The sequence below is a fragment of the Arvicanthis niloticus genome, chromosome 11 (genome assembly GCF_011762505.2).
Source record: "Arvicanthis niloticus isolate mArvNil1 chromosome 11, mArvNil1.pat.X, whole genome shotgun sequence".
In the NCBI taxonomy this organism is placed as follows: domain Eukaryota; kingdom Metazoa; phylum Chordata; class Mammalia; order Rodentia; family Muridae; genus Arvicanthis; species Arvicanthis niloticus.
In genome coordinates, this window is record NC_047668.1 from 40,138,051 (window position 1) to 40,159,724 (window position 21,674).

General features: G+C 42.1%; 1 pseudogene; it reads left to right on the plus strand.

The window, feature by feature from the left end:
- LOC143443945 (glyceraldehyde-3-phosphate dehydrogenase pseudogene) overlaps positions 1-21,674 on the plus strand; it is a 41,104-nt pseudogene that overhangs the window by 18,766 nt on the left and 664 nt on the right.

Here is a 21,674-nt window from a genome sequence, read left to right on the forward strand (position 1 = left end):
TTAACATATGTTATTAGGAAGCAATCTATCTTTATTTAGCTCAGAGTCCTCAAACAACTCTAAGTCCTTTTAATGAAGATTGTTTACACACACACACACAAATCAGAAGTGTATCAATTCATAACAGAGTCTGCACTGGATAAATTATGTAATAAAATCCTTATAATCAAATGTTGTATCCTTTTTATGAAAATACTAGAAACAGTGATATAGATAACATTATGGAGTGGCTAAATGTTGATATTTCAAAGCCAGCTTCACACAGCTCCCAATTCCAGTCTTATCATCATTTTAGAGTCACGTATTAGGATTTAGTTGATTTGCTTGAATTCTGAGCACTTAATTATGACATAAGTTAAAATTACATGCAGTCAGTAGATAGGCTTAACACTCACTTTAATATGAATTATTACTGTGCAAATCTGCCAGGAAGTGAAGAAACAGAAAAGCCACTGGCTTTGCTACTAGGGTAGCAGCCCCTGATATTCTTGAGTTCCCCAAAGCTTTTATGAAGTCAGCAGATGAAATGCCACACTTGGACTCTCACACACACACCTTATCTGATTTAGTTCTCTCTTAGCAGGCACTATTAGTTCTTTAGGTCATTTTCCAAATAGGGAATTTTGACATTTATTAAGTTTTCCAAAGACCCCCTTAGCCAGGCACTGGCAGAGCTAGAGCCTGACCAGTTAGCTGACCCCACACACAGTGTCACAGGCTTTCTACCCTTGCATGCTGCAGATTTTGCCTCCCTGCTCCATGCTGTTTTCTGAGACAGCCTGCAGAGACATTGCAAGTGCTCCAAGCTGTTCCCAGAGGCCAGCCCAGGTGTTGGACTCCCGGCCTTGCCTGTCCTGGAATATGCTTGCTAGGGACTTTTTGTGAAGGGCATCTCACATAATAACCTATTATGATGATTGCCATCATTATTATCAGAATCCTTTCTCTGAAATAATTTCTGTAAAATATATTTACTAAAGCAGAAAAGTGCTTGAAAAAAATGCTAATCCATCTGATACCACACAAACCCCAGATGGCCTTGTTTTAAGTGGAGGAAGACACCACCATAATAACCAACATTACCATCAATTCCTGCAGCGGCAGATGTGAAAGCGATAAAGATGCTGGGACGCTCCCACAGAAGTTCAGAATATCTTCCCGTCCACACAACACAAAAGCGGGAATCCAGTTAAAGAATGGGTTCTATGCAGTCACATTTCAACTCTCCCAGCATCTCTATGCCCCAGATGGCCCCGTGTTTAATGGGAGGAGAATAATAGTCACTATATGAACCATTCAGGGGAAATTACAGAAGTATGGAAACTGCCCTGTGTATCTTTATTCAATTTTCTCTCCCTCCCCCAGCAGGGGAAAATAAAAGAAACATGGCATAGTTGCATGCAGCTGAGGGAGCCATTTTTGACTTCTGAACGGAGAGAATGTTAGAATAAGCTCTACCCTGGGCTCTGCCCAACCTGGGTTGGTAACAGAAGAGCAGGAAGGGGGCATGTCCTATGTATGACCTTTCCACTGGCTCTATAAACACATCCACATACAGACAAGCACAGCCAATACACATGAAGCTAAAGGACTAAAGATTGGGGCAACTGTCAGATTTCAGGAGGGAGGTCTTAGGTTCCCTGCACCTTTGGTTCAACTAAAAGGGCAAACTGGCTGAAGATCAAATGGTGCTGACAGTAGCCTTCAGCTCAAACATCTAGTGACAAACACATCAAAAGGTGGAAGAGATTTATAGTGTTTTTACTTCCATGTATTTTTTATTTGTTTGTCTGATTATTTGATATAGAGTCTCCTATAAGCCAGACCAGCCTCTAATTCACTGTGTAGACAAGGATAACATTCAACTCCTGATCCTCTTGCTGCTACCACCTAACTACCATGAACTAAGCTATACCCACAGCCTTTCTCTGTAATTTTAAATTGAGATCTTGCTTGGAAGGGTGGTACACAACAGAAATTCCTGCAACTGGAGGCTGAGCCAGGAGGATGTCACTTTCAAGAGCATTCTGGGTTCATTTACATAAATTCTGCTTAAGGAGATCCTATCAGATTTTATCATTGACAATGTTTTATCCCCAATCCTACAGTGCAAGGATCTTTAGCATTTAGGAAGGTAACTCAGTGCTAAGCCTTTTTTGCCCAGGTCAGGAGATTCGAGAGTCCTGCACTAAATAGCTCAACTCGTGCAGACCGTACTTCTCAGCTATTGAATTTCCAACATTTCTGAGGATCATTACATGACTTTAACTTGAAGACGTGATATCAGAGGATTGTCATGTAACTTAGTAACAATGACCTTTGATACAGAAACTGCCATTAGGGTTCAGTGGTCAAATTCCAACTCTAGAATAGCACTGTGATGGAAACCAGATGAAGGGTAACCCTGAGTCTTAGACTCACAGCCCCTAGGTCAAAGACACTGATGGTATATGGCTGTAGCAGAAATATGTTTCTAATAGTGCAGACCTTTTTTAACAAAGACATTGAAGATCTCATTTCGCACATGGGTAAGTTAGAATAAAAATACAAATTTGAGGAAAGCTACAAACAAAACAGTGCATATTCTCAGGGCTAGTAGACACAGTTTAAAGTTGATGCTCTTGACCCAAGACAGCATTCTTTCCATCCACTACAAAACTGGGTCCAGAGAACATGAATTCTGTTCTGCTCTTAGGGACCCCAGAGATCTCAAAACGAGGGCGGGACAGGGGACAGCAAGCTTTTTGTCCATGTAGGCACCGGGGTGCCAATACAGGTACACAGTTAGAATCACAGATGACAGCTGCTTAACAATGATGCCTGTTGCTTCTCTAAGGGAAGTCCTTTCTGGGGACTTAGTATCTTGCTTCAGGCAGTGATTTCAAGGAACCTACCACAGTACTATTAGTCCCCAGTTTGACATAAAACCCACCATCAATTACTCGGTCCTTTGAATCCGGATCCTAAAGAGCCTTTGGAAAAAAATAAACTTAATATTGAAGTCCCCACCCCACCCCCATCGTTGTTACTCAACATTGTCCCATCAAAAGCTTCAGTAACAAGTGTTAAATGCCATCTCCACCGTGTCCTTCTCAAATAAGCCCATTTTTTCTCTAAATACGTGATAGGCACTATGGCATCCAGCAGCAGCCCATACGGCCATATGTGTGTTTGAGTGTGTAGAGTGTGAGTTAATTAAAAGTGATATGAAACGAAATGTCACTGTTCACATTTCAAGTGCTCAGTAGCTGCCTGTGGCCGGTGAATGGCAAATGAGATGGATCAGCCAAAGGGCGTTCCCAGCACCACAGATACACTGGAAAGCACCACTGTCCTTAGATACTTAGGATACTTAAGTATGAGTGGCTAGAGTCACAGAGCTTTTGTGGATAAAAGATCTGGAAAAGCAAGAGGCCAGTGCTTGCATTTAAATGGGGGAATGTTTTTAAAGAGAATGGTGTTGCCCATAGCTGTGGCCACCATGAGCTCTCACATGGAAACCCTCATTTGCTATGCAAATTTATATCTTTAAAGTTCCCAGGTTTTAGTTTGTAGGATTCTCAACCACAAAAGCATCATTCATTTGGATGTCCTGAGAGTGTCTCACTTTATCTAGCAGATATGCATAGGATCAGGCTAAGGCTCAGTATGTCTGCCTGGCCAGGTTTGGGGGTGTTTCCACCCACCTACGCTAAATGCACTGGCCACAGTAGCCACATGCTTAGAGAATACAGTGAAGGCGGTGAGGACAAGGCTAAGAGGTGGCAGTGGGATCTCAGAGATTCTGTCAAAAAGCACAGCACCAACCAGCTGGATGGCTCAGCAGGTAGAGAGACACCTGAGCCTTGGGCCAAGCCTTATGACCTGGTGTGAGTTCCTGAGTTTGAACCCAGAACCCATGTTGGATCAGGGAGCCAATTATATAAGCTAAGAACATATACTTGAACTACACGCGCACACACACACACACACACACACGAGAGACAGAGAGAGAGAGAGAGAGAGAGAGAGAGAGAGAGAGAGAGAGAGAGAGAGAGCAAGCAACAGAGAGACAGAGATGGAGACACAGAGAGCGGGAGGAGAGGAATAACTTTTTAAGTGTAGCATCTGGGAAGGGCATACAAGTTGCAATCAGCAGAGGCAGCTCTATTTTCTCTCAGGAAGTTGAACAGTTTTAGAAGTAAAACTTAAGCAGAACTTACCTAAAGAAGGTGAGATCACAGCTGGGAAGAGATAACAAGCAGGCTGCCCCAGGCAGAAACTAAGAAAGAGACAAGATAGAGAAAAATAACCTGCAAACCATCCGGGGCCATTGTAGGCCTTGCATACTGACTTTGACACGGTATACAAGATTCTATGCTTGGTCCCCGTCTCTTGGCTCCTGTCTTAGCTCAGGGCAATGCAGACAAAGAGGATGGTTGGGGGAGCAGAGGCAGGGAACTGTGGGAGTCTGGGTGGACTTGGGGTGCTTTAAACTGGAGAAGAATGAGGAGATCTGCATTTGGGGCAGCCCTCAGTTACCCAATAGACGTTGGCCTTGCAACACTTCTGGAACAAGCAATTATTTTTTAAAGGCATTGAGACGGTTATTGTAATGAAAGGAAGGTGGGTGTGTTTCCTGCCATGCTGATAACAGCCCTATTTAGAGGATGACCACACTTATAGTGTCAGGACTTTGCTCTGAGGAGTAACCTGGTTTTATGTGGATGGAAACATCCCAGAATGTCAAGGATGGTGAAAGAAGAACCTCTTCAACTCCATTTTCCTTAGGACTTCCAGAAAAGGCTCCCATCACAGAGCAGTGTTCTCCAGCCCCGTGTGTGGGACTCCTGAGGCAGGTGCACCTAAACAACAGAATCACATCCCCCGACCCCTTCAGTTCATTTCTGACTCTTTTGAAAGCAAGCAGCAGTTAAATGTTTAAATTGAGCCTTAAAGCCATTTCCTGAAAGAGTTAACAGAATATAACCCATCATAAAAGGGGGAAAGGCTCATTTATCCTCAAATTACACAGGAGTCTCTTGTCTCCATCCAGGCTTGAGGCTCGAGAGCATTTGCTCTTAAAAGCTATTTTTTTCTCTCAGAAACAATGGAGCAGGTGCACGGCCCTTCAGCACACAGTGCGCTCATCCCCGGAGGCAGGAAGGTGCCCTCACACCTGTGTCTTCTTTTTATTTGCTGTCTGCTTGGCTAGTTTGCCCAATGTCAAGATTGGTATGGCCAAGTCTGCCAGTGAGAATTACGACCCCTTAGCAGCCCAGCCTCCTCACTCTGGGCGTCTGGACAGTATCTGTAGCATATCCTTTCTGAGTCATTGTTCAGTTTGGTGTCATACACAAATGTAAATGATTGTTAGCAACAGTTAGGAGAAAACTACGTTTATATCAGAGAGGGAGAGAAGGTTGCTGTTGTTGTTTCCTTTAAGTTTTAAAGTCCCTATTGACTGGCATGTGGCACACACGACAAGGGTGCCGGACAATTAAAAGGAGACATGACTATTATTAGCAAAGGGAACGGACATCTAAGCTTCATGTCCTGAGCCTCAGAAATAGATAGGCAAATATTCAAAATATCTAGAAAAAATAGGAAGAAGAGAAAATGGCAAGTGTCCAAGTGCCCGTTTTTCTCCGTCCACAGCGGGCTGTGCCTCCTCTTGGGGCTTGTGCACTAAGTACCTTATGGCTTGCATAAGGAGACAGCCTGCCAGGGAGTCACTTCTGCAGACTCTTGCTCCCTAAAAAGCCTTCCTTTTATCCTAGCAGCCAGAATCTAGTTCTGTGTACCCCAATATATTCATCTCAGTTTGCTCTGGAATCAGGTGACATGGGAACTACAGTGATTTAAAACAGTCAGAAATAATGAATTGCTATACATGAATATATTTTAAAGATCATACTCACCCATGAACAGTGGTGATATTATGCTAATATTAGGGGTGTTTTGGTTTTGTTTGGTTTTTTGTTGTTGTTGATATGTTGTTTTTTTGGCTTTTCAAGGCAGGGTTTGTGTGTGTGTGTGTGTGTGTGTGTGTGTGTGTGTGTGTGTGTGTGTAGCTTTGGTTGTCCTAGAACTCACTGTGTAGACCAGGTTGGCCTGGAACTCAGAGATCCTCCTGCCTCTGTCTCCCGGGGACTGGGATTAAAGATGTGCATACCACACCCAGCTTAATATTTGTATTTTTAAGGTATGATATTTTTGTAGTTTTATATAAAATGAGCACCTTATAAATTCTTTAATTTCTAAGTTAGCCTTTTGAAGTCTGACAAACTCGCTCATGAAACAAAAGGCTTAGAAGAAACATTTGATATATTTGAATAATGTGTAGCAAATTATTGAATATAAACTTACTTTCATATTTTATGTTGCTTATTTAAATATTTAGAATATGGTTTTAATTACCATGAAGCTTTGCTAAACACCCACCTGTCAGTAAAGAACTCGATTATTTATTTATATATTTTTTTCACATTCACGTTCTTCTGAAAGGAGAACAGGTGTGAAAACCTGCAGGTATTTATCCACCAACAAAAAATAAAGGATATCTGTGAAATATTCAGGAAGATGTAAACATGAGCAGAACCTTAAAGCTGAACTACATCACTGTGTGATTACAAACCCAAGAAGCCAAAAGAACCCCAGTGAGCGGGGAGAGGCACTGCTGTATGACTGTGGGGGGGGCACACACATCTTTATATGAGTACATGTATTCATTTGTGTTCCTACTATTATGTAGAGGCCAGAGGACAGCTCAAGGTGAGATGATCTCTCTTGGAAGCCATTCATTTTTTTCTTCTTCTTTTTCTTTTTTTCTTTCCTTTCTTCCTTTTTTTTTTTTTTTTTTTTTTTAACTTTCAAGCTAGGGTCTCCCATTACCCTGCATATGATTGGTTTGACCAGTGAACTCCAGGGACCAGCATATATCTGCCTCCCAACACAGGGATTATATAAACATATGCTGTTATACTCAGATGGTGTTTTGTTTTGTTTAGGTAGGTTCTGAGTGTCGAACTTAGATCCTTGTGATTATAAAGCAAACCCTTTACCGAGTGAGTCCCAGCCTGGAAAGCCATTCTTACTCTTGGCCGTAACACTAAGGATCTTAGAATAACTGGAGGTGTAGGTGCTGGTCACCTGCTTGTAGAGTGCATTGTGGTGAACGTAGAGTGCTGTAATGGAAATGAAATCTCCATGACTTCCTAAGAAGCAGAGTGACAAGAAGGACAGTCAGATGAGGTTTCCAGCAGTCACAGGTGTCTAATTTAAGTCAGTTGAAACAGGAATTGGTGGGTTTGACTTTAATCTGTAGCTCTAAAGTCGAGCTGTGGGTGAAGGGCACATGAGAGAGTCTACTACAGTGAGCTACTACATCGATCAGAATGTAGGAGATAAAGTACATCCAATGACTACCTAGCATGGGAAAGTTGCCTCTCTGACTGGGAGCTTCTGTCATTAATAAAGAATAGACTTTATATATAGCTGTGATACATCAGCTTCGACCCCAGATTCCATTCACAGAGAAAACTGAGCTAGGAAGGGTACCAGCATAGTTACTCTCCTTCCAAGTTTGAATTAGAGGAATTACATTTGTAATTGGTATAGTATGGTGAGATACATCCATCAGAATACATATTATAGAGATGCAGTGCTCTGGACGCATCGATAACATGTGTTAACTGTCTCTATTTGAGCCAGTTCTGTGTAATGTCATGGTTATCCTCCTGTGCAGAAATGTGAATCCAAGAACTCCTGGCTCTGCCCTGTGATAACTGTAATATAAACACCAAGACCCAGATGTTCTCAAGCACCCTACTCCCTGCCTTTGCCACTTGGGAACTAGGACTTCTCATTGGGTCCCTTTTGTTTTCAGCCCAGGAGGCTTGGCTGTTCACCCATTCCCATATAATTCACAGCCAACCTAGGCATCTTCAACTGCTGTCCTTTGTTTTTGCCTATTAGATTGATATTCAAATCTACTTAACATTTATTTAGCCTCCACTTATGTGAGGCACTGCACTAAGTATTTCCCTATATGCTAATTTTGGTGCCAAGTGTACTCATGTGCAACTTGTTATTATCCCATTTTTTAAGCAATGAAGAAAAAAATTCATCATCAAGGGCCCTCATCTTGTATGTTACAAACCAAATTAGAACTCATGGCAGCTTAACTTGAGTCCCACACATTCCTTGACAAAGAGCAGGTGCCCCTTACTGTTACCTTCTCCCACCTGGGTTCTTCATTTATGGTTTAGCCTGGTCCTTATATGCATTGGGGTTGCTGTGCTGGCTAGTCTTAGCTAAACTTGGCACAAGCAGTTGGGAAAATGCCTTCATAAGTTCAAGCTATAGGCAAGCCTGCTAGACATTTTCTTGTAGATCTTAGATGATTGAAGGGGAAGGCCTAGCCCACTATGGGTGGTAGTCCTGGATTCTATAATACAGCAGACTAAGCAAGCTATAGGAAGCAAGCCAGTAAGCAGCACCCCTCCATGACCTCTGTATCAGCTCCTGCCTCCAGGTTCCTGTCCTGTTTGAATTCTTGCCCTGACTTCCTCCAGTGATGGACTAAGGATGCAGAAGTATAAGCCCAATAGCCCTTTTCCTCTCCAACTTGCTTTTGTTCATAGAGCTTCATGACAGCAACAGATATCCCAAGACAATAGCTGACTACAGATTGGACATTTATCCACCTTTTCCACCTCAATTTTGATCCTGGTAGCCTCGCGCTTATCATCCCTGACACCTGGAAGTCAAAATCAGACAAGACAAAGAACACAGAAATCAAGGCAGTTATCTAATAAAACAAGATACTCACTACCTGGGGAAACATATTTTTTTTAAAAGTCCCTAAAAGCAAACTTTTTTTATTTCTTAATTTAAGGATTTATGTTCATTGCTAAAAGAATTATTCCTTCCTGACAATTATGGTTGAAATGTCCAGACAAGGACAATCTGCCTTTTCTAAAACATAAAATAAATTCTTGTAACTCATATATTCACTATGGGTCTATCATGGACACATATTGTTCATCATAATGATGTTCTCAGTAATGAGTCTTTGTGCCCCTTGATACTCTGTCTCCTCAAAGTCTCCCAGAACCAAGTCAAACTTAGAAATGAATGTTTAGGTCTCCCATTTGGTACCTTATTTCCATTTCATGCACCTCTGCACGGTTTTTGCCTTCATTAGACTCAGGATACCCCAAGAAGGCTGTGCATTGCTTCTTCCTGGATCAGAAGAAAATATTGAGACAAAGTTAAAAAAGGGGGGCAGTGCCAGAAGAAGAAGAGAGAAGATGTGGCAAAGTCAGAGAACATCACAGAGAGCCAAGGAGTGCACCACTACTCCAGGTCCTGAACATCAGCAAGTACAACCGACAGCCCCATACTGGGTTCCTTGCTCTGTTTTGCAAGTGTTAGTGCCTTTGGTGGATAGTGTTCTGTCCTGAGGCAGCTGATGGCTTTCCATCAGCAGATGGGAAACAGAGAGAGTAAGTGAGAAATGATACCAAGATATAAAGCCAGAGGACTCGCCCCTAGGGAACCCACTTTCTCCTGCAAGGCTCCACCTCCTAAAGGTTCTACAACCTTCCCATAGCACCACCAGCTGCCGACTAAGTGGTCAACCATTTGAGCCTGTGGGGGGACAGGAGCTGTCATGTAGAGCAGAAGGCACGGTGGAATGTGTGTGGTACATACACGCTCATAAGTGTCTGTTGTTTAATTATTTAGAATGAGGTCTCCAGACTGCTTGAAGGTCAGTGTGAAGCTATGTTCTCTCAGCCCCATGACGCCTCCTAGTTCTCCTTACTGTTTGCTCAGGTATCTCCAATTATTTAAAATTATGTCGCATTTCTTTCAACATAAAAACCAAAGAACTGTATTCATGCTATAAATACTAAACCTAAAACTGGTTCTTGAATTTAAAAAAAAAAAATGGAGAAAATATGCCAAAATGAACAGAATTTTGTTCAATAGTGAGATGGTGGGTTTTTTTCTTCCTTTACAAATATCCTCCTACATTATTCTGCCTTTTCAATAGTATTTAAGTACACGTCAATGCACTTTAACTAATATTTAAAAGAAAATGTACCTTCACCGCATAGTTGTCTTGGGGGAAAATACTGCTTTGAAGACTTTCTCAATATTAAGACAGAATAAGAAAGATTTTGTAAAAATTCTTTCAAAAGCTAACTCCTTTCATCAACCTAACTATTTAGGCAAATTTTCTGAACCATGACATTTTAAATAAAGGGAATACCTGTTCTAAATGCCTGTGAATTCATCACTGAGAATTTAGAACATTATTTCAGACATCTAGGTACTGTTCATAGAAATGAAGCCACGGGCTGACCCTCAGCAGAACTGGATTATCATAGCAACCTACCTATTCTTGACATGTGTTTTGATGCCCTAGCAGCAGAGACAATAGTGACCGTTCACCTTTGACTATTGATGATGATATCTTATGGTTTGAGTTTTATCTTAGTAAAAAATGGTTTTGTATTAAATAGATATGTTAGTGCTTTATAGCAATCAAAATCTGTAGCCAACAAAATTTGATTTCTCACATCCTAAGCAAACTATTAATTTAGCATTTTAATTATATATTAATAAAAGCTATTCCTAATTAATTCATTCTAATATCATATTAGTAATATTCACTTCCAATTAGCCTACTACATTTTCCATTAATATTTCAATTAACTCCTAGTAATGTGTCAATTTAATTTTATATATATATATATATATATATATATATATATATATATATATATATTCTTGTACTACACAGCTCCAGGGTTTGACATAACATGTTCTTCTAGAAACAGTGTAATAAAGGAGCTTTTGTCATTGCCTTATTTTTTTCTCTAGGTATGTTCTTCATGGCCATAGGAATTGGTACAATTGATGGGCATATTGGGAAATGCACTGTAAGTTTGTTATCACAGTGCCCACCAAACCTGCATCCTAAGAACTGAAGAACTTGGCAGTAACAGCAAGGCGACGATAGGCAAATACTCACAGTACATTCTCAGATCCCAGGCATCATTCCCAATGTTTTGCATAGTTTTGCATATTACAGCCCTTGGGGGGGGGGGAAGCAGTAATTTGGATTCCTTTAGGAGATGAGAAAACTGAAAGTTATGGAATATTGCCCCTGGTTCGTGGAACTAGCAAATGAGTGATTCTCTTTCATGCTGTAGCCTCAGAATTTGTACTTTAATAACCCATTACATTCAACACCATCCTCAGTCCTGTGTTTAAGAACATTTTCCTTCATCTCCATGTTTAAATACATTTCCTGCTTGCCCCAAACAGCTTCTTAGACCTCATCTCCCCTATTTCTTCTCCCATCCAAATGGAAACCTCAACTCTCAAGTCTCTAATGTGCCATTTAGTTGCCAATTCCCTAGGTGTATCTACCCAACTTTCTCTTTTCATGTTAGCCACTTTCTCTTACTTGGTAGGTGTCCTCACTATTCTGGTCCCAGGTGTTATCTTACCATCCCTGTTGAGAGTTCTCAGTAACAAATGCCACACAGACACACAATTGTCCTACTCAGGACAGACATAATCGGTGGTGCCACAGCTAGAAGCTGGAGCACCCTTCTCCACTTCAATACTTTAGAGCAGTTCTAGGATCAGAGAACGACCCTGTTGATAGAGATAAACCCATCCTCATCCTGGCCACTAGATAACGGTTCTGATAAGATACAATTATCCCACAGAATGAGACTAGCCCACTTTAACAAAGGATACAGCATAATAGGATTCTAGGACCAAATGCCTGAGGTCAAATTGAAGAAGGGTTATGAACTGAAATGGAAGAGTACCTGTAGGCAATCAATCTGCAACTCCCTATAATGAAAATTACTTAAATTCATGCATATATCTGTGTGTTGGGTATGCAATTGCATGTTGTGACCATACAGTATTTAAGTGTGAGGGAACAGAAGAGTAGGTCTTCATTATATAAGTAAGTTAGCCTCCTCCTGTGAGGCTCAACTTGATTGCTAACTTAGTAGGATTTAGAAACCAGCTTCTTGGTGTGCCTTTAAAAGAGCTTCTAGATTAGGTTGACTAGAAGTGCAAAGATTATTGAGAGTATCATTCCATAGGTGGGGTTCTAAATTCAGTAGAAAGAAAAAAGGAAACAGACTCCCAGCATTCCTCTTTCTCTGCTTCATGACTGCAGATCCATTGTGGCCAGCAACCTCTATGTTTTCCTTCCATAGTGGACTACCAAAATAATCCCTCCCTTCCTCAAGATTCTCTTGTCAAGGTACATTGTCCCAGCTGTGAGAAGGAGTAATAATCCTAACTCATGAGAATTTTATCTGAGAAACCTACAAATTCTTCCTATGTCAACAAAAGGCACTGCCCATATTGTATTCCAACCAAAAAGTATATTGAAAGCTAAGTCCTGAAGGCAATTAGGGACTTTTGACTTTGCATTATTTAATTATCAGAGAATGCACCATCACCTTTTCTGTGGCACTTAGTGGTAATATGTCATCACAATACTAATAAAAAATAACTTTTTCAGACAAATGAAACGACCTGCTGATGTGTCCCTGTGTAGTAGTGTGTTAAATGCTCTACTATGTGCTTTTAAGAAGGCTATTTTATGAATAGGCATAAAACTCAGACCTGTGATGCAAAATTCCTCCAACTGACTTGATAAGTGGCTACCGCTTTAGGTGTGGAAATATTAGTGTGTGTTGGTAGCTGGGCTCTCAGCTCTAGAAAGGCTAGGACTGCCAAACAACAAAAATTCACAACAAATCATCACAACTTAGGAAGAAACTTGAGAGTCATGACGCTCACATTCCAATCAAGAGAGGACCCACTAATCCAGAACAGACAACAAACCCCAATTAAACACCTTATCATGCCAGGACTCTCTGCTTCTTAAAGAAAGAGACTTTCAGCCTTTCCATGATTTGCTTATTCTCAGAAACAAAGAGGAAGGAGTTGCAGAGCTTGGAGCAGCACACAAAGGGCCCCAAACTCCCACCTTCTATTCAATAAAGTGAAGTGGAGAAAGAAAACTATTATTCAACCAATAAGCAGGTATTGTTTTCTTAAGTGAGTGTGCAGAGAACCCCTGAGACAGTGCCTTGTGGCTTCCTCAGCTGGAACCCTGCCTCTTTACCACCTCATCAGGAGTCTTGTCCAAATGCATCTGCCGGCCTGACCCTCTCCACCTGCCCCCACGCTCTCCACAGCTGTCACTCTCCAAATTCACAGAGATGAACTCAATGTCTGAAAGTTGGAAGAATGCTGATTGCCACAGGGATGACAGGGAGATGACAGGCTTCTGGGGTTGCTGTTTTCTATGTTGCTGTTCCAGGGCACGGCAGCTCACTTGGTGGACATAACAGGCAATCTGGCCTCCATGCAGACATCCAGATGGTTGTTAGGAGTGGAGAGGGGCTGGCCATCAGGAAACCCAATCCAGCTCTTTCATTATGGGAGACTTTCTCCCCATTGCCTGCAGACTACACAGTCTCGTGAAAGACAATGATATTTCAAACTCCTAATATCCATATTACTGGTCATTTTTAAAATGTTTGTTATGAAAAAAAAATGAAATACAGCTTGGGTAAGCAGCCTGACTGAAGCAAAGGACATATGAATCTTGAAGCATAGAAGTATTCATGCTGACCCTGGCTCTGCCCCAGCACATGTGTTAATTCTGATTATTCAGTTCTGTCCCCTGCATTGGAGTCACCTCTAACCAGAAATAGTCTCAGGTCCCTTCCAACAATGACAGGAAAGAATAATATCAATAATGTTCCTTTAGTGCCAATCACAGGACTTTGGATGTGTAACTACTGAATGTCAGAAGCTGGGGAAGGGTCCATGTCCCCAGGTAGCTTAAAATGAAGCTTTACTATTATTGATGTCATTGTTGTGGTCTTAGTCTTAATGTTTTAAGCTTAGATTTCTAAAAGGATAAAGAAGAGAACTTGAAACACACTTTCCAAAGTACCAATTAATTGGAGGACTCAATCAGCATATATAAAAATTTCTAAACAGCACAAAGAAGCAAAACAAACTCAAAGTCCTAAATCTAACCCAGCTAAACAAGGGTGCCATCTGAACTATGCCATTTGGGATAAGCCTAAGAAGCTTTGAAAATTGAGAGATTAAATCTTGCAGAACCTTTCCTTTAGGAATAAAACTTGGACTTCATCCAAGACAATGGTGTAGGGAATGGAAAAGGAGAATTCCAACGCAAAAATACCAAGGAGCTTTTGAGAGTCAAACTTGGAGAAGAGCAAAAGTGAACATCTAAAGATGCAGGGAATGAGATAAAGGAAAAAAAACCTCTAATCTCCCACTGACGAGAAGACCCATGTGTTTCTTCCAGCAGCTTTGGCCTTGTGGGGCCTAGGAACTTGAAGACACAGATAATAAGTTACCCTAACATACCCAGAGAGGAAGCAGAAGCCTTTACTCAACCTGCCAGAAGTATACAGGAGGACTTCCCACTTCCCAAGGTCCTGGAGAAAAGTGGTTTGATGCGGAGAGGAACATCTGAACGAAAGGCAAGCTTTTGGGGACATCCTCTGGGATAGTGATCATCAGGGTGTAGCTATGGAGAACAGGGTAGCCTGGGAAGTGATGTCTCATTTGACTAAGCAATCCAAAGAAGATGGTCCAGAGACATTTGGGCAAGTCAATTTCTCCATTGTATTTTCCAGGCATATGCTTAGGAGAGTTTCCCAGGACATGTGCACTCTGCCAATGCAGACACTTTGTCCAGATTCTTTGTCTGAACGACTACGCTCCCAGAGTTTGCATGGTTAGGCTCTAACTCTCAATGCCTGAGACTGTGAGTGATCCTGAAGATAGAGCCTTTAAGGAGTCAAAGGATGGGGAATAGTTCTATTGGGAAAGGGCTTCCTTTGCAAGCATGAAGATCAGAGATTAGTACTCAGTACCCATGTAAAACTGAAGAAGCCGGTATGGCAGTGCAGATTTATAATGCCTACAATCAGGAAATAGGAAAATTTATAGGATCTCTATGGCCAGCCAGTGTAGCCTAATCAGTCAGCCTCAGTCCAGTAAGAGACCCTGTCTCAAAATAGGATGAATGGCCCCTGGGGACAATACCTGAGGTTGTCCTCTGGTCTCTATACCCATACACACATGCACTTGTGTGCACATGCAAGAGTGCACACACATAGAAACATGCCATCACACATAAACTCAGAAGTAAAATGTGTTGCATAGCACACACCTGAGTCCACTGTGCCTGCACGTATTCTCAGAGGACATGAGGATGTGGACTCCCAGAGGGAAGACTATGTAAAAACACATGGGCAGCTGCTAGAAACCAAGGAGACCAGCTCCAGAAGAAGCCCTGCCCACACTGGATCATGGACCTCCAGCTTCTAGAAATATGATAAAATCAATGTTTGTTGTTTCTGATGCAAAGTGTAGCCCTTCCAAACAGAACTGAAGCTTTCCTCTCACATAAGTGAGATATCAAGGTGACGATGCCATCACATGCTTGCACTGGCTTGCTAGCCTCAGCAAGCACAGTGCTAGCCATATGTGAAGATGAAGCCACGGAGGTCAAGGATGATCCACTGGAGTGCAAAACCAGGATCAGAGCAGATGATGGGTGCCAGAAGGTGGCCTCGGGGCATTATTAGACAGTGAGCTGGCAAATGGATCCCCAAGGGCGGCTGTGTATTTGCATCTGCTCCGGAACTTTGACATGAGGCTAGACCTCAGATAACAAAGCCCTGAATATTGAGGTGAAACAACCAAGAATTTATAAAAAAAATATTCTTCATGATTTAAATATGTAACCAGAAACTGACTTACAGAGAGGGGTGAGATCACATCACAGCACCTCTGCGTGGTTACTTCCTCTCTCCTCTAGGCCTCTAAAATGTGAACACCACCCAGTGGGCTCTGCTTGCTCTGAACTTAGCCTGATGAGGCATACAAAAGCATGACTGCTTGTGATGGGCAAAAATTTCTTGTTGTTGTTCTGGTTTAGTTCTTTGTTTCTGGCTGAAGACAAAAGTAAAAAAAAAAAAGTAGATTAAATGGATTTTCAAACTCAGAATAAATAATGTAAGGATGTCAGCAGTATGCAAAATAAATGGGTGTGGTGGGGTCTTATTTGTATCTGTGATTAAATGAGGGCTGACTTCAATTCTGTAAGTCAGAAGTGACTTGTCACTAGTTCTTCGGATGTCTGTTCCCTTTTCTTTACAGGCTTTTTCAAAATATTTTTAAACTAAAAATTAAAAAATGGCTCCGAAGCATCACATGTCATTAAAACGATGACTGCTGCAGGCTGCATGGAGATGGGGTTTACTGTATCCCTGTGTTTTTATTCCTAACAGCAGCAGAGATTTATGTCCTAGCTTAGCACAGTCTGCTTCAAGGCACTGTGCACTTTTTATCTGTAAGAAAATGTCAAAAGGGGGAGCTAGTTAGCTAATTGATTAGAGATTGGGGCTCAAAGTTTGCAGGCAGAAGAGACTTTCAGAGGTCATGGAGAGCCCTTGGCTGTTTTCTCACTTTCTGCCCAGTGAATGCTTTTATCCCATCCCCCCCCAACCCCCCCGAACCCCCCCCCCCCCGTTTTCCCAGTAAGACAACCCATTTCAGCCTTCTCCTGTCTCTCCCATCAGCTCAGCATAAAAGCCGATTACAGTTTGACAACAAGACAGAAGTGGATTTTAGCTCACAGAAGCTGAGCCACCAATGGAAAAACGGGTTGCTGAGCTCCAGCCCTTGCAGTTTGGAGCCTCAAGAGTGTGAAGGTGAAAGAAACAAACTGCAGCAGAGGCCTGTGGGTCTGCGTTGAGCAAAGGGTTTCGTTGTGTGCAGAAGCAGGTTCCTAACACCTTTCAGCATCTCTGCACTGATGCTGACGTGTGCGGTTCCCAGACTCTGAGCCAAACACCAGCTAGGTCGTGGTGAGAGGTGGGCATTGCCAGGCTCTCCCTCTGCCTCATATTCTCCTTTAGATTCTCTGGACCCCTTTCTCCTCTCCCAGGATTGCTTAAACCACCCAAGCATCTTACTTACCCTCTTCTGCTCAAACTATTATTTTGGAACCAAGATCAAACAAAGTGTTTTTGTGATCTTTGCTTTATCATTTTCTCCCTTAGTTAGAAAATTAGTTCCTGCTCACATTCACACCTGTGCAAGGCTGCCCTGAGACACAGCATAGGCCCAGCCAAGCTCAGACTCTTGAGCAAACATCCCCCAAAGGGACCAGTAGCCTGTGTGAATGTATGTGTGTGACTGTCTGTTTGTTTCTATGAAACATTAACAAAATACACTAATGACTTAGAATACATATGTGTATTCCCACCCTCCAGAACCCTCAAGAAATGTCAAGTTTTTAATAGGAGGCACATGATGTTAGGACTTCTAGGGGATCAGCTCTTATTCTTGTGTATAAATATGTGTGCATTTATAGACACACTTGATATACATACAGTATTTTATGGTTAAAAATGGTTTCAATGCATTTTCTCATTTGATCTAGAGAAGGGAATAAAATAGAACAGTCATCCCACTACCACATGGCTTCCTTCACATAGAATGCTATCAGACTGTAGAACCATACTTGAGTGCATCGTGTGTGTGTGTGCGCGAGCGAGCGCACGCGCGCACGCGCACGCTCGCAATCGTGCACGCATGTGCACAGGGACTCATACAATTTGGTTTGGCACAGTTAAAAATCAAAGGTCAAGACTCTAAACTAACCAGATGTAAGAGCTATGTTCAATGATACACATCTGTGATCCCAGCATTCAAAATACTGAGGCAGGAGGATTGTTGCAAATCTAAGTTCAGTCTGGTTTACATGGTAAGTAGTTCCAGGCCAGCCAGACAGCCAGAGCATCATTGAAAGACTCTGCATAAAAAGTTCCGTTCCATCCTTCCCTTCCCTTTCCTTTCCTTCCCTTCCCTTCCTTCTTTCTTTTCTTCCTCTCTTTGTTCTTTCTTTTGTCTCTTATCTTTGTCCTGAGCAAAGATCTTACACATAACCCAGGCTGACTTTTACGTCAATGATGACCTTAAACTTCTCACCTTCCTGTCTCCACAGCCAATAAGCTAGGATTACAAGCTTACACCACTATGCCCAGTTTTTGTAGTTCTGGAGACCTAACTAATGGCATTTTATATAATAGTCAAGTACTCTGAGTTACATCTCCAGCCCCTCCCCTCCAAAATCATCCTGACACATATAATAGATTTCAAAGACTTGAGGCCACTCTGCTTGACCTTCATTTTACAGCTGGATAGCTTCTTGGGACTTGAGACATTGGTGGATAGAATTGTTAGGGATATCCTGGTCTACAGTGAATTGGCTCAGTTCATGTATCTTCTGGAGAGATACACATTCATGATTATTCTCTGTTCAAATTTAGAAATGGAAAGTATTGAAAGTCTGACCCTCTCAAGCCAGCTTGGATCCTTTTCCAAAGGGATATTTGAGATCTTTAAGCAGCCAATAAATAAGCCAGAATGCCTTGAGCCTTCTTGAAGCTGAACGCTTCCTCTGGCCCTCATTTCCTACTCTTCTCATGAATGCCATCCTGATGCAATCTATAGCACATGGCCTTCCTAAAACCCCACAGGCATTCCATGGATCCTGAGAGGCACTTGCTTTGATGTGGTCTGTACATGCTAGACAAGTATTCCACCAACTAAAGAGAGGGGCACCTGCACAGAATCATAAAAAACTTGGGGACACATCATGAAAGCAATACGTAGAGATGGCTGCACTAATATTCACACCATGCCAGGAAGCTAAGAGAACCCTGAGGTCATCTTGTATGGTAGCAGTCCCATAGAGTAGTACAGAATTATTTATATTTCCATTAAGATTTTGGGTGGGATGTATTCCTCACACCTAGCTGAGTTTGCCTCTAGGGTCCTCACACATCTTTCAGCTTATGTAGATGACAAGTGAATCGAGTGTTCAGTCCAGTGTCTTCAGGACCTTTAATTGCTGCTTCTGGCTGGCTTCCTCAGTGACTGCATGAATGTGTATTAGATTAAAGCTGGTTTCAGAATATCAATAAACTCCATGTTGACCATGGAGACAGGTTACAGAAACTCTTCAAGTGTCACCAAAAAGGTGTGTTTGACAAGGTTCACTCCTAAGGCTGAACACATACACAATATCATCACTGTTTAGAAGAGACCCAGGGGTACATGGAAAGGAGGACCTCTCACTGCTTGTCCCCTACCTGAGCTCAGCCCAGTTGGCACAAGAATGATGCCAGTGTGGTCTGAAATGTTTGAAGGTGCCATGTAATTTGTTAGGGGTGCTAACCCCAAAAGGCATCTAGGAAGTAGACAAATCTTACGGATGAGATAACAAAGGTTTCTGAAGGCAGATGGTTTCCCAAAGGCATGCACAGAGGAAATGAATACACGGAAGTTTGCTTCCAAGACTTCAGCTGAGGCCCACTTCTTTATTTCCGTAACAGAGAAAGCTGCTTTCAACAGTAATGGTGGTACCTTCTACAAGAGGTACTGAAGCGGACATACAGAAAACAACCCTTTGAAGCCTACCACATAAAAGTGCCAAGGAAAAGGTGACCCTTGCACAGTCCTTTTGTATCCATCAAAATTCCATTAAAGGAGTTCATTCAGCCAAGTGGAATGGCCTGGTTTGGTGTATGACTTTGAGAAATGACTGAAGCCCTGATGGCCTTAATTCGAGAAACTACGAAGTCAAAGCAAAACTGTCAGCATCTCCAATGTGAACTGAATCACTTCAGAGGCACCCCCAGCTCCCATTACAGTTAAGCAGGCAGGGCTCATGTGTGAGTGTGCTCTGTGATCCTCTAGGGGCATGAAGAAACCAAGCTGTCCAGATCACAAAGCCCTTGCAGCTGAGTCCCTGGTGAAGACCCAAAGGCAGGACATACTACTGATGTCCAGGAAACAGAAGCATGGCACCATAGGGACCACAGACCCCCCCACCCCCATGTCCAGCTCCAGTTAGCTATCTTCTTTAACTCTGCCTAACGACTGAAGAGAACCAAGAAAGTAGCTGTCAGCATAAGCAATGCTCACTCAGAGCCCAAGCTTGGAAAGCTTGCCGCCTTGGCCATCGCTCAGCCCATAAGCCTTTGTTTAGGTGTGTCATTTATTATGTGGGCACTGATTAGTTTACATTCTCTTCCTTTTGTCTTTGACTCATAATTACTCTATGGAAAATACGATTTTAGAAAATGCAACATTAACTAAATAGAACTGACGTAACAGTAATGAACCCACTCAAGATGGGTTTTGCTATTTGCTCAATGAAGCTTCAGCGTCTAAATTAGATTGAACAATGTCCTTGGCCTCTGGGAGCATTTAAGGAAGCCAAAATCCAGAAAAGCCTGCACTGTTCCTGCTCAGATGCCAACACTCAGCCCCACTTCCTGACTTTCTTTTTTCAGTTCCACCTGACCCTTAGGAACATCTGTTCCCCAAAGACAAAGAGAAATCATTCCCCTGCCCGCCCCCTAGAAGTTGTCCTCCTGTGAAGTGCAAACTAAGCTGCATGAATAATAGAAGAAACTCACACAGGAGCTATCTTCCTCCTCAGGCAGCTCTCCAGCAGACAGCCTGACAGAAAAAGAACCTGCTAGGTTGTTGCAGGCACTACCTGTGTAGCACAAAGTGGGGTGGGTGGTGGCTGCTGCTGCCCTACTCTGTGAATGGATGCCTAAAGTTTAGCAAAGTAAAGGACTGTTTGAGATAAGCATCTCAATTCAAGGCAGTTGGCTTCAAAAGCCTGTTCACTCACTTGCCCTCTCAGTTCAGGTGTCCAGAGAGTTTACTGGCTGCAATGACAGTGATGTAAACCTGATTAGTCTGGGGAAAAACTTGATCTGAGCCTCAGACTGTCCAGAATTCTGGCGACACCAAAGCCCACATCTCAGATCATGACAGTTGGTTCTATAGATGTGACCCAAAGCAAAACTGAATAGTCTTAGTCTTATTAAAATAGCGCATGCAATGAACCCTGGGATGGGCTGGTGGACCAATCTCTGACTTCATGGTGACTTCATCTTATACACAGCAGGCCCACTGCTATGGAAGCTTTCTGCTGGGCCTGCTCATGGCACAGCACCATTCCTGTGACGCACAAAAATTCAATTTTAATAAGTTACTTTCATTCTTTTTTTCTGTCAGCTATAGATGTGTCCACCGTACATAAATTATGTAATCTCTCTGTAGTTCATTTTATCCTTGTAGAATTTGTAATAATCACTGTTTCGTAAGATTTTGTTGTATATATATTTAGGCTGGAAAGTTATCACTAGAAAGCCCATAAAATTGGACTTCAACAGATTAACAAGAGTAGTTTTTTTTCCATTTACCAAGAGTGCATCTAACAGAAATGAATGTAGCTGACAGTTACATAGAATTTACACCATACCTTGTACTTTGGCACGATACTATATTTAACTATCCTAAGAAGTATTCATTAAATGTGTTCCCTATTATTATTCCTAACTACACTGTGAACATTAAACTCACTCAGATAACAGGTGAAAGCAAATTTTACCCTTTCTTATTGTTTCTAGCTTAATAATTGTGTACGTGCAGCCCCGGAGAGACAATGGTGACTACAGAAGCTTAGTCAGAAAGACTTTTGTATATTCCAAATTTGTTAG